Genomic DNA, 13,008 nt, shown 5'->3' with positions numbered 1-13,008 from the left:
ACTCCAGCGACCTGTGTCAACGTCGTGTCGTATACGGGGAGCTATCGGGCGGATGGAATCGCGTTGCTGGTAGTTAAATTAATACTCCTGCGAGTGATGCTAGCACGCGTCTGATGGGACACTTGTTGGTCCAGTGCAACCACCCTAGTTAATATACGATTTTCCTTGACCTGGGTGATGCATGGATGCTGCTGGTACTAATAGATCCGTAGCGGCATAACAAATAATTCACAAGATCATCTAATCCACATAGGAAAAGGAAGATTTTTCTAAGTAAAATTTAGTATAGTAGAGGGAAACAAAGGTTTTTGGTTGTAAAATTCACTACACTATAGGGTAAAAGTTTAAAGGTTTTTCTTAGTCATGACTTACTTTTCTCTACCAGCTTTAGGCGGAGGTCCATCTAATTTGACTTTTCCCTGGGCTCTCTGCAGGTGGGCTGAACAACAAGATAATTTTATGCAATTTGGTGGATTAGTTGGACTTGTAAATATTTTTTTCTGATCCCACCACACTTTATATAGAGAAATAGTTTTTCTTCAGACTGTTACTTTTTCTTGTTTCCTTTTGTGCTTATTGCTCTAAATGTTAAATGTTTGTTAGGCTGCCAACATATATTATTAGTATGTTGCGGTTCTTTTCCGTAAATCTTCAGTCTCTTCTTTCTTCGGTCATCTTCAGTGCACATGTTTCTTCACTATTTCAGTAAGTACCTTCTTATTGTTCCGCCTTCATTTCTCAAATCCATGCTTATCAATTATCCCTCTGTAGGCATCAGTAATCAATATTTCTCTTCAGCCTCATTATGTCATCAAGTCCCTACTCTACCCAGACTTCATAGATTAAGTATGCCCCTGCTCATTATGTAATAGACTTTTTTGAGCATTATCATTTCTCATCTTTTTGTTTGACCAGCAAGTTTTATTACTAACTAAAGGAAGCTTCTTCTCTCACTTCTTCAAGGAAGAACAAGGTTCCAACTTCGTTTTAGCACATGTTGTTATAGATGTGTTATGTAATAGTACTACATAGAAGAGTTTTTGCCTCAAGAAGTGTTACGTAATAGTACTATGTATTTTCTGAAAATAATTCATCTTGTGCTGTTTTTTTCACTAGACATTGATGCTATTTGTGCTTCTTTACTAGTGACACCATAGTCAATTTGCATTTTCTGTCTTTTAGCTACACTCAGCCTTTGATCTGTTGGTCCCGTTAGGCTTTAGGGAAATATTACTATATTTAACATGTATTTTTTTTACTTCTTATAAGCTCCTGCTTCTCATTTTTGAAATTTATTTCTTGATGCAGCTTCATTCCGATTTGTGTGAATATAATCGTAAGAGGTCCAAAGGGAATGCAACAAAATAATTCCAGACGTGAGTATCCGGTTCGCATTGCTGCTAGTCACCTCTTGCGATTGCGTACAGAGGGCTTCTGACTAAGTCATGGCCTCATGAGGTTGTTTTTGCATTAACTGTAGTGCATAGTATGGGTTTATGCTCCATGGATGATTCGTACATATCCTCATTACATGTACCCCTGCCTATGGTGGTTCTGAACTCAAATAATATAGTATCATTATATTTGTTCGATGCGCTACTATTATATTCTAATGTTACAGCATATGCCCATATTGATGTACATGAGCGAGACTAAGGAACAAACATGGCAGCTGAATGTGGTGAAACAAGATAAGTGCGGACTGGCCCGCCTCAAGAGGCTCCGCCAGGTGGCGCCGCAGCTTCTAGTAGGTATATATGGCATGCACATTAAAATTCATCAAAGAATTCTAAGGGGTTTCATAAAAAAGCAATAGTAAAATAGTAACCAATTAAAATAATGATCTTCCCGAACACCAATGGCAGAAAAACCGAGCTCGTCTTTGGCAGACCATTTAGCCGCAACAGAACAATCCCCATCACGACACGTCCGTCAAGACAGCCAACGCAACACGACATGCAACGGTTGAACCAAAAAGTAGTGCACCCAGCCTGATGAGGAGAGCGCCATCGGGCCTCGTCTCCGCCCAATCCGGTCGTTCCAAATCCAGCAAGAGACCATGCGCGACTGCCTTTTTTAACCAAAAGACTATATCTATTATAAAGATTCACTGTAAGTACAAAACACCTCCAACATAACAAAAATTATATCGAGGTCCATGGACCAACGAACGATCATTGGTGCCGCAAGAACAAGCCGCCGACACACCGATGTCGTAGCTCCCATACCGGAGGCGGCATGACCTTCTCAATGGCAGCTGGGAAGTCTTCGTGCACGTGCCTCTAAGGACCAACGTCCCGGAGCCGCAATCTTCGCTATTGCTAACCAAAGCCACATCCAGCACAAGCCTCTTGTGGGCCGTCACAAACGCCGTCACCCCACGTAGCCTGCCCGGGCACCGCTAGGGGACAACTAGACCAACTATTAGGCTTTCTTTTCCTAGTTTCTTCCCAGGGCCCTTAAATCATTGAACTCATAGGCATAGGGGCATCATAGGTAGTGGTTTATTAAATGAGAAAGAAACACAGGAGGGAAGGATTCGTCGTCTAGGGCTAATTCATTCTGAAAACATAGGGAAAGGTGCCAAGAGCCTCTGTTGAGCCTGCTCTCAACCACGCCACCAGACCCCACAAGGACCAGAGCTGCCGCCATAAAACGCGCGCTTTTTGCCGGCGGAGTCCTTTGGCGGTGGCCCAGGGGAGGGGTGTGGGGGTGGGGGAGGGGAGAGTGTTGTAGACATAATTAGAGGCCGCCCTTCGTGTCGCCCACAGAGGCGACACGGCGGTCTTGTGCATGCTGGGCACCAGTCACCGATGCATGCTGGGCACCACACTTGTCCACCTCGCCGACACGAGGTTCTACGTGGTTCGGTGAAGATGCAAAAAGAACAAAACTTTGGGCAGGGCCGATCAAATACATATTTGGCGCCCTGGGCAAGACTACAAAATGGGGCATTTGTGGACAATAAAAAAAATCAGAATATATTGTATTTTGAAAGAAATTCAGTACATAGCATATGCTGGTTTTTGAACTAAAAAACGCATGCCACAAATTATTTATTTGTAAAGGTGCAGAGAACTACATCATTATAATATGGAAAAAATATAGTTCTACAAAAGATCGCTCTTCTAAGTGCCACAAAGAGACCATCATCTCGCTCTTCTATGTATGAAAACCTTGTCAATGTCTAACTAACTCGAGAATCTCCATAGCACGCAATGGCACATCAGATTCTGGTAAAGTCATTTGTGGTAGTCATAATTTCGAGAAGAGATCATCTAATTCAGCATAACTGTCAGAAAACGTTTCTACAAATTTAGCACAACATTTGCCTAATTTAATATCATGTAGTAACTACAAGTCTTTTGAGCCAAGTAAGAAGCCAAATATACTTCCGAACACTTCAAGTTCTTCGAAGCACTACCGGTTCTGAAAAATTGTCTATTGAACCTTTCTGGGATCCTACCAGTTCGTCTCTCTATTTTTTTACTTCGTTTTCTCACTGATAAACATTTTTCAGAAGAATGTCAGTAAACAATTGCAGAAGAACAGTCAATACAGGGAACAAAAGCACCTGAATATGGGCATATGGCTTGATGTCGAATTGTCGATGTAGCTTCCCATATCTACAAAGTTGCAACACTCACCCCCCCTCTCATCCCTGGATCCAATGAAGCTTTGAAGAACGGGCCAACAAAAGAGTAGGAACTAGGAAGATAAGAATTGGAGAAATTATAGGCGGAGAGTCGGGCTATTTAACAGCTGACCAAAAGTGTACTTGATTAGGGGACGGAGGAAGACGTACCATCTCTTATGCGGTGATGCCTCAAACATCTACTTGGGGAGCGTCGAGGATGTAAACACAGATGATTGGGGAAGCGGATAGCACCGTTGGTCTCCATAATGGACGCACGGTAGTGGAGCCTCGAATCTGGAAGTGTGCGGGAGCGGCGGTGTTGTTCTCCGGTCCTCCGGGGTGGAGAATTTGGGAACGAGCCAAGGAGGCGAGGAGACTGGAGACGCGCAGCAGATTCGCGAAGCGATTGATTCCTTCATTTTTTTCATCATATAATACGTATACTATTCTACTACCTGGTGTCGGTGTCAAAACCGGTGGATCTCGGGTAGGGGGTCCCGATCTATGCGTCTTAGGCTGATGGTAACAGGAAGCAAGGGACACAATATTTACCCAGGTTCAGGTCCTCTCGATGGAGGTAAAACCCTACTTCCTTCTTGATTAATATTGAAGATATGGGTAGTACAAGAGTAGATCTACCACGAGATCGTAGAGGGTAAACCCTAAGAGCTAGCCTATGATGGTATGATTGTAATTGTGATCGGCCTTCTAAGGACCATGCTCTCTAGTTTATATAGACACCGGATAGCTAGGGTTTACATGGAGTAGGTTACAAGGAAGGAAACATAATATCCGGATCGCCAAGCTTGTCTTCCATGCAAAGGAGAGTCCCATCCGGACATGAGCCGAAGTCTTGAGTCTTGTATCTTGACGCTTCTATAGTCCGGACGATGAATATAGTCCGGCTGTCCGGATACCCCCTTATCCAGGACTCCCTCAGTAGCCCCTGAACCAGGCTTCAATGACGTTGAGTCCGGCACGCAGTCTTGTCTTTGGCATTGCATGGCGGGTTCCTCCTCCGAATACTCCAAGGTAATTATCGAACACGTAGACTGTGTGCGGATCTGCAAAATGATCTTCACATACTATCGTAGAGAGAATGATACTCCAGCTGACAACTTTTAGACGACGTGATATGCCATTAGGGCCAGGTCATTATTCGAACCGTTTTTCACAACCAGCCACAACGCGCATTGCGAGGCGGTTTCCTTGACATGTCTTGTCAAAGCAGAGATCATGTCCCCTTATCGCGGGATTCTCATCAATACGGGTATGGGTAATCCCCCCGTGCCATCAATCGTGGCACTTGGGAAGTAAGCGATTCTCAACAGGCTAGTGTGGAGGCGCACCGCTTTCGCCGCCTCTAAAAAGGGATAAGAGTTCCTCATTTTTACCCACACCTTCTTCCTCCCTCGCATACTCTTGCCCCCTCGAGCTCCAGCGCCCTAGTCCAGGTCTTCTCCGCACAGTTAGTCATGTCCGGAGCAGGAGGCAAGTGGGTGGCTTCCACCGCGACGGAGAAGAAGATCGCGAATCTCCGGGCGGCCGGATACTTGGCCGCAGATATAGCGCACCGGCTACCAGACGAGGGGCAGGTCATTCCAACTCCAGGACCCCATGAGAGGGTCGTGTTCCTCGCCCACTTCTTCCGTGGACTAGGGTTTCCACTTCACCACTTCGTCCACGGGCTCATGTTCTACTACGGGCTAGACTTCCATGATCTAGCTCCGAACTTCGTCCTCAACATATCGACGTTCATCGTCGTGTGTGAGGCTTTCCTCCGCATTAAGACTCATTTCGGCTTGTGGCTGCAAACCTTCTGCGTGAAGCCAAAGATTGTGAGCGGCCAGCAAGCGGAGTGCGGAGGAGCCATGATGGGCAAAATGCCTAATGTCACCTGTCCTGACGGCTCCTTTGCAGAAACCGTGAAGGGGTGGCAATCGGGGTGGTTCTACATCACCGAGCTACGCGACACCAACTGGGCGGCGGCCCCCCGAGTTCCGATCTAGAACCCCTATGCGGCTCACCTCCTCAGAACAGAAGGGCCTATTATGGGGCGAATCTGCAGAGCTGACCGGACTCATCAACTGCATCAAGGGCATGAAGGACAAGAACATCAAGCTCGTCAACGTGATCCAAGTCATGCTCATTCGCCTGATTCTGCCATACCAAAGGCGGGCATTCAATCTATGGGAATTCATCCCGGCCGAACACCGGATGCTCCAGAGGCTCTATGGCATGAAGCACAAGAACGCGTGGAAGACGTTGTTGAAGGCCACCAAATTACATCCTCTCATAACCGAGGACCGTGGGCTCGACACCGCATGGCAACCTACCCAGGTGAGTTCTCAGGCCGCCACCGGGTCCGGTTCTTCCCAATGTATTCATGGAGAATTCCTAAGCGATTGTGTATATTTGTTTAGGAGTATGTGGAGACAGCGGAGTGGGTTGACAGTCCGGCTCCGTTGCCAGAAAGTCCATCCAATGATCTTCTGACGAAGATGCTGGTCCCGGCGCACTATAAGGGGCCGGAGAAGAAGGCTGATAAGAAGGCCCCGGGGACCCGAAAGGGTCTCCGAAGTAAGGTTGCGCAAGCCTCATCCGAAGATGACCAGGCGCACTCCTCCCACAAAGGGGAAGAAGAAGAAGAAGAGGCCGCCCCATCCGGAAAGGATGGGGGGCCTGAAACGGCGAACCAGGGGGCCAGGAGAGGCCCCCAGCGTAAGGCCGTCATACCCTTGTCGTCCAATGACGACGAGGCAGATTCCTCCCGCGGAGGCGGGGAGGAACAAGGAGGAACACCACCTCCCCGTGTCGGGGGAGGGAAGAAGAGGAAGGCTACCCCGGTGGGGGAGACTAGGACGTCCAAGAAGGGAAAGGCATCCCTTCCGGACTACTCCACCACCGCCGCCGATAGCGAGGAAGGGTGGCTGTCCAGGAAGAAGCCCCTTGTGCGATCGTAAGTATCCGCACTCAATCGTTATTTTTGCTTCATAATTTTGTTTATAATGCCGAACTCGTACGCAGTCCGGCCAGGGCCCATCCGGAAGTGCCGTCTTCGGACGGGTCCTTGAGTGAGTCAGCAATGAACTCACTCTCGACGGCCACATCTCCTCGTCCTGCGGACGACACGGAGGTGTTGTCCCGAAGGCTCCCAATGATGGCGGAGGTGGCCCTGGAGGCGCCTCAAGGCAGCGTCCCAGGCGTCAGACTCGCGGGGTTCAAGGTCCCTGCGGATCGTGTCGATGAGGGGCACGGCAAGCCGTGCTCCCAGCCGAACACAGTTCCGGAGCCTTCAGTGGTTCCGGACTTAGGAGGGCAGCCCCTCGTTAGGGAGGGAGGCCCGTTTGTATCAAGGACTTCAGTTGCACCCGAGGCACCGGATTGTCTGCTGGAAGTGCTTCGTGGCACTTCCACAGATGAAGACCACCGTACTCTCATGAGTGCGGTGATTCAAAAGGTTTCGTCCGCCAAGAGCGGATTAACTGAAGCCTGCACCAGCCTACTAACATGCTTTGAGGTAAGTAAGAATGTGTGAAATTACCACCCGATAGGTAGTAGCCCCTGATACTCTGTTTGGTGTTCTGAAGGAAAAACCAAACAGAGGGTCAATTATAATCCGCAGGAGTCTAACAATAAGTTTGAATGTAAATAAATAGGCTGTGCTACTGGCCGCTGCTGCTCGCATGGCCGAAATCACCGGCCTAATGCAGGACTTAGAGCGGGCACAGGGAGAGCTCAGCCTCACGAGGAGGTAGCTCGAAGAGAGTAAAGGTGAATGATTCCCCTCTCTCATATAATGAATAGTATATAAAATTTGATTATGCTAATGATGGAATGTCGTGATATGGTAACAGAGGCCACCATCGAAGTGGCGTCTCTCAAGAAGGCGTTGTCCGAGGCCGAACACAAAGCGGCCTTGGAATTCAAGGAGCGCAAAAAGAAAGAGGCCCGAGTGGGCGAGGTACAAGAAGAGCTCCAGGAGCTCGGCAAGAAGCTCGAATCTACGGAGCGGGAGCTTAAAGCAAAAGAGGCCGAGCTTGCGAAGGCCCTTACAAAAACAAAATACGCCAAAGCCGAAGCCGAGAGGGCTCAGCAAGAGATCCAGGAGGCCAAGAAAATAGCGGCGGGTAAGAAATTTTTTATGCAAAGAAAACATGTGGAGGAGGCGTTTCTTGTACTTACTCGAATCCGGAGCTCTCCAGGGGCATTCGCAGACCTGCCACGCAGCGTGTCAGATGCCGCGGAGTTCTACCGTGCCCAGGAGGGGAGCTCAACGGAGAAGTTGTTCTGGTCCCAGTATGCTGGGGCTGAACATGCAACGCCTCTGAGTGACCAACTGAAGCAGTTGGTCCAACTCCACAAGGCGGCCGAAGTGGCCATGAAAGATCTCGTAGTCCGGATATAGCCTGGAGAGCTTCTACCCACCAGCTACTTCGGCCTGATCAAGCGGACGGTGGATGCCTGTCCGCGACTGGAAGTTTTCAAACGATCCGTTTGCATTGAGGGTGCCCGCCGGGCCCTTGCCCGTACAAAGGTGCATTGGGGCAAGCTGGATGCAGAGAAGCTGGTGAAGGACGGGCCGCCGGAGGGCAAGCTGCATCGTGTCCCCGAGAAGTATTATGATGGCGTGATGAAGGGTGCTTGCCTCGTGGCCGATGAGTGTACTAAAGACATAATTTTTGAATGAATTCACCTCTGTCATGTTTGTAATTGAAAGACGAAGTTACTTGCGCTATCAAGCGCTTTGGTGATTTAAAATATTACCTTCTGTGCGGCTGTTTATCAAATTCTGAAAGTAGGCCAGTCATCGGCTTCCGCCCCCGTGTAACTAGTACTGGGGTGTTCGTGGAAAACCAGGACAATCTTTATCCAAATGTTTGGTCCCTTAAGGAGGTGTCCAGCGCAGCGAACCAGTCAATCGGACTATAAGGCTTTATAACCTTCACTTAGCCATAGAAGTCTATGATTTTAAATTTCGGCGAAGCCCCTCGAATCCGGAAGGCCGAATTGGGGCGCTATACACGCCTATATCGGACAAAGCCGAATTATCGCCTAAAGCGGAAATATCTTTAAGGATTTTAAGACCTCTCAAACAGCGACAAGTCTCTCTCCACATCATGTCGGACAGTTTTGTGCTTTCTCTACTGAGGTGCTCGTCCGGAAGAACCAGGGCACAATCGCAGTAGTTCGCCCTTCGCTACCTTAGCCAAATTAACGGAATGTAAGGTACCAAAACAAGGGAGCCGGGCTATCCCAACTGTAACCCAAGACATGATTCGGAGCTGATGCATATAATGCTATAAGTTCGGGGTGCCGCACTGTTGAAAGTGTTCGGACTTGTCTTGCCGTATTATGGGGCGCTATAAGAAGCCCCTGGCAAACTCAACGTACCAAAGTGTACGGATGCTAAATCAAATAGACATTTATAAAAAACACAAAAATAATAAAAAATAAAAAATAATAATAAGCTGACGATGTATATTGTCTCCCATTGATAAATAATACGTTTATGCGTATGTTTACAATGAATGCATTACACGGAGATAAATAGGATTATTTGACATATCCTATCCAGGAGCAGGCTACGTACAGATAGATAAAGCAGGAACAACGATCGTGAATAGATTCCACCTGGGTATTTCCTGGTGTGCCCGAAGCCTGTTACCTCCTGGGTTTCCTCTCCTTTATAAGTCCGACAATCCGACTCTTCTGGAGAAGCTGCACTAAAGTGATGTCCTTAAGGGTAAAAAGGAAAGGTTACAAAGCAATACCGTACTGTTGACTGAGCCACTGCTATGCCTCCGCCTGTGCCCATGGTATTTTGAGTGCGTAATTGTGTACCCGTGGCACGAATGCTGCTTGGGTGGGACTTGGGCGGAGGCTGGACTGCTAGTCATGCTCTTGACGTGCCTGCTGATCCTGCTGCAGGGTGTTCCGCCCTCGCTTGACGGAGCCTGAGGTTGTCATCGCCGGATTGGTGGTTTACCAGAGGAGGCCGCATTGTACTTCGGCCGCAAGGGCCGCAGTTTGTTCTTCTGTACGGAGAGAGCGGTCCATATTCCCGTTGATTATTATGACCCCGCGCGGGCCTGGCATCTTGAGCATGAGGTATGCATAGTGTGGTACCACATTGAATCTAGCAAATGCGGTTCGCCAGAGCAGTGCGTGGTAACCACTGCGGAAAGGGACGATATCGAAGATTAGCTCTTCGCTTCGGAAGTTATCCGGAGATCCGAAGACCACTTCCAATGTTATAGAGCCCGTACAGCGGGCCTCTACTCCAGGAATGACACCCTTAAAGGTGGTTTTGGTGGGCTTAATCCTTGAAGGATCGATGCCCATTTTGCGCACTGTGTCCTGATAAAGCAGGTTCATGCTGCTGCCTCCGTCCATAAGGACTCTTGTGAGGTGAAATCCGTCTATAATTGGGTCTAAAACCAATGCGGCTGAGCCGCCGTGACGGATGCTAGTAGGATGATCCCTACGATCAAAGGTGATTGGACAAGCTGACCATGGGTTGAATTTGGGGACAACTGGCTCCATCGCATATACGTCCCGCAGTGCTCACTTCCATTCCTGCTTGGGGATGTGGGTGGCATAGATCATGTTGACCGTTTTCATCTGGGGGGGAAATTTCTTCTGCCCCCCCCCCCCATGTTCGGACGCCGGGGCTCATCGTCATCGTTGCTGTGCAACCCCTTGTCCTTGTTTTCGGCATTTATTTTGCCGGCCTTTTTAAATACCCAACAGTCTCTGTTGGTGTGGTTGGCTGGCTTGTCCGGGGTGCCATGAATTTGGCATGAGCGCTCCAGTATACGGTCCAGACTAGACGGTCCTTGATTGTTACGCTTGAATGGCTTCTTCCGCTGACCGGATTTGGAACCGCTGAATCCGGCATTGACCGCTGTATCCTCGTTGTTGTCGCCGTTGTTCCATCGCTTGTGTCTGTTGCGCCGTGGCTTGCCATTATTGTCTCGAACATCTGAAGTTCCAGAATGTGGCGTAGTGCTACTGCGAGCCAACCAGCTGTCCTCGCCCACGCAAAAGCGGGACATTAGTGTCGTAGGAGCTGCCATGGACTTGGGTTTCTCCTGGCCGAGGTGTCTGGCGAGCCACTCATCACGGATATTATGCTTGAAAGCAACCAGGGCTTCGGCGTCCAGAATTTCCTGGCTGATTCTCCAGGCTGTTGAGTAATGTGACTCAAGTCATCGGCATCCAGAGGTCGCACATATGTGCCCTGGAAGTTGTCAAGAAATGCGTGTTCCAGATTTTTCCAACTACCAATGGAATTTGCGGGCAGGCTGTTTAGCCAGTGTCGGGCAGGTCCTTTGAGCTTAAGGGGAAGATACTTGATGGCATGTAGATCATCTCCGCGGGCCATGTGAATGTGGAGAAGGAAATCCTCGATCCATACCGCGAGGTCTGTGGTGCCATCGTATGATTCGATGTTTACGGGTTTAAACCCTTCTGGGAATGCATGATCCATCACTTCATCAGTGAAGCAGAGGGGGTGTGCGGCGCCTCTATGTCGGGCTATGTCACGGCGCAGTCCGGCTGCGTCTGACTGGTTGTATTCGGCCCGGCCGGATTTGTTGTTAGTGTATCCGGTATGACGGTCATCGTCATATGCTTTGGCGCGCCCCCATGATCCGTAGATCGGTCTTGGTTGTCCTGAGGCGTTATCCAGTTTATCTCAGAGGTCCTGAGTATTGCCCCGGGCTGTAGTAAACAGGCGCGGGGGTGCAGGCTGGTATTTCGGCTGATATGCCGTTTTGTCCCGACCTCGAGGCGGTCGGTCATCCGTGGGGCGCTCGAGTCCATATTCCTCGGCTGCCAGGACTTTTGTCCATCTATCTGTGAACAGATCTTGATCAGCTTGGATCTGCTATTGCTTCTTCTTCAGGCTTCTCGCAGTGGCAATAAGCCGGCGCTTGAAGCGCTCCTACTCTGCGGGGTCTTCGAGTACGCCAAACTCGTTGTCGCCGAGGCTAATCTCGTCTTCGGAGAGGGGCATGAAGTTGTCCTCCTCCGGATACCCGTCCGTCGCCTGTTCATCTGGGCTGTCATGCCCGTCTTCCAGTTTGGCCTGCTTGAAGGCGGGCTGTTCGGGGTTGTATTCATCGTCGGCACCATCCGGATTATTATCGTCTCCGGTGCCGGTATTGCCTTGGCGGGGCTTGGTGGTGCGCTGGCGACGCCCATGCTTTGCTTTCCTCTTGGAGGGGTTATCCTCCGTTGCCTCATCGCCATTGGTTTCTTTCGGAGTGTCCACCATATATATATCATATGAAGAGGTGGCTGTCCACCACCCTCTGAGCGGTGGCTCCTGTATGTCTCCTACATCGTCGTCCATACCGTCGATGTCTTCGAAGTCAAAGTCGAGCATGTCGGTTAAATCATCGATCGTGGCGACAAAGTGGGTGGTGGGTGGGCAGCGAATTCCGTCGCCGCCTGCTTCCCACTCAAGCCGGACATAGTTCGGCCCAGAGGCTCCTGACAAAGAGAGAGACTTCAATGAGTTTAGCATGTCGCCAAAGGGCGAGTGCTGAAAGATGTCCGCAGCGGTAAACTCCATTACCGGAGCCCAGTCTGGCTCGGCTGGCTCGAGAGTGAGCGGACAAGGACCATCAGCCGGATATGAGTCCGGGGGCCCAGGGTTACAGGCCTCCACAGAGGTGAGACTCGTGTTCGGCTCCACCGCCGATAAGTGTGCGGCCTACGGGGCGGGGTCCAGCCCTCCGTCCATAGGCAACGCAACCTGCCCTAGATTTAGATCCGGGGCTGCCTCGGGGATGATGTCCCGGGCACTGTTCGACGGCAGGTCTAGGCCGTGCTCGTCGTGGCTGTACGGCGCTCCTGGCGCAGGCTTGAATCCTTCGAAGATCAACTCTCCGCGGATATCTGCCGTGTAGTTCAAGTTTCCGAACCTGATCTGGTGGCCAGGGGCGAAGCAGTCGATCTGCTCAAACTGGCCAAGCGAATTGGCCCGCAGTGCAAAGCCGCCAAACACAAAGATCTGTCCGGGGAGAAAAGTCTCACCCTGGACCATGTTGTTGACGATTGAAGATGTCATCAAGCCTCGAAGCGACGACACAGAGGAACTCTCAATGAAAGCACCAATGTCGGTGTCAAAACCGGCGGATCTCGGGTAGGGGGTCCCGATCTGTGCGTCTTAGGATGATGGTAACAGGAAGCAAGGGACACAATGTTTACCCAGGTTCGGGCCCTCTCGATGGAGGTAAAATCCTACTTCCTGCTTGATTAATATTGAAGATATGGGTAGTACAAGAGTAGATCTACCACGAGATCATAGAGGCTAAACCCTAAGAGCTAGCCTATGATGGTATGATTGTAATTGTGATCGG

Source organism: Triticum aestivum, chromosome 3B (genome assembly GCF_018294505.1).
Source record: "Triticum aestivum cultivar Chinese Spring chromosome 3B, IWGSC CS RefSeq v2.1, whole genome shotgun sequence".
Taxonomy (NCBI): Eukaryota; Viridiplantae; Streptophyta; class Magnoliopsida; order Poales; family Poaceae; genus Triticum; species Triticum aestivum.
Note: the sequence above shows the minus strand (reverse complement) of the source record.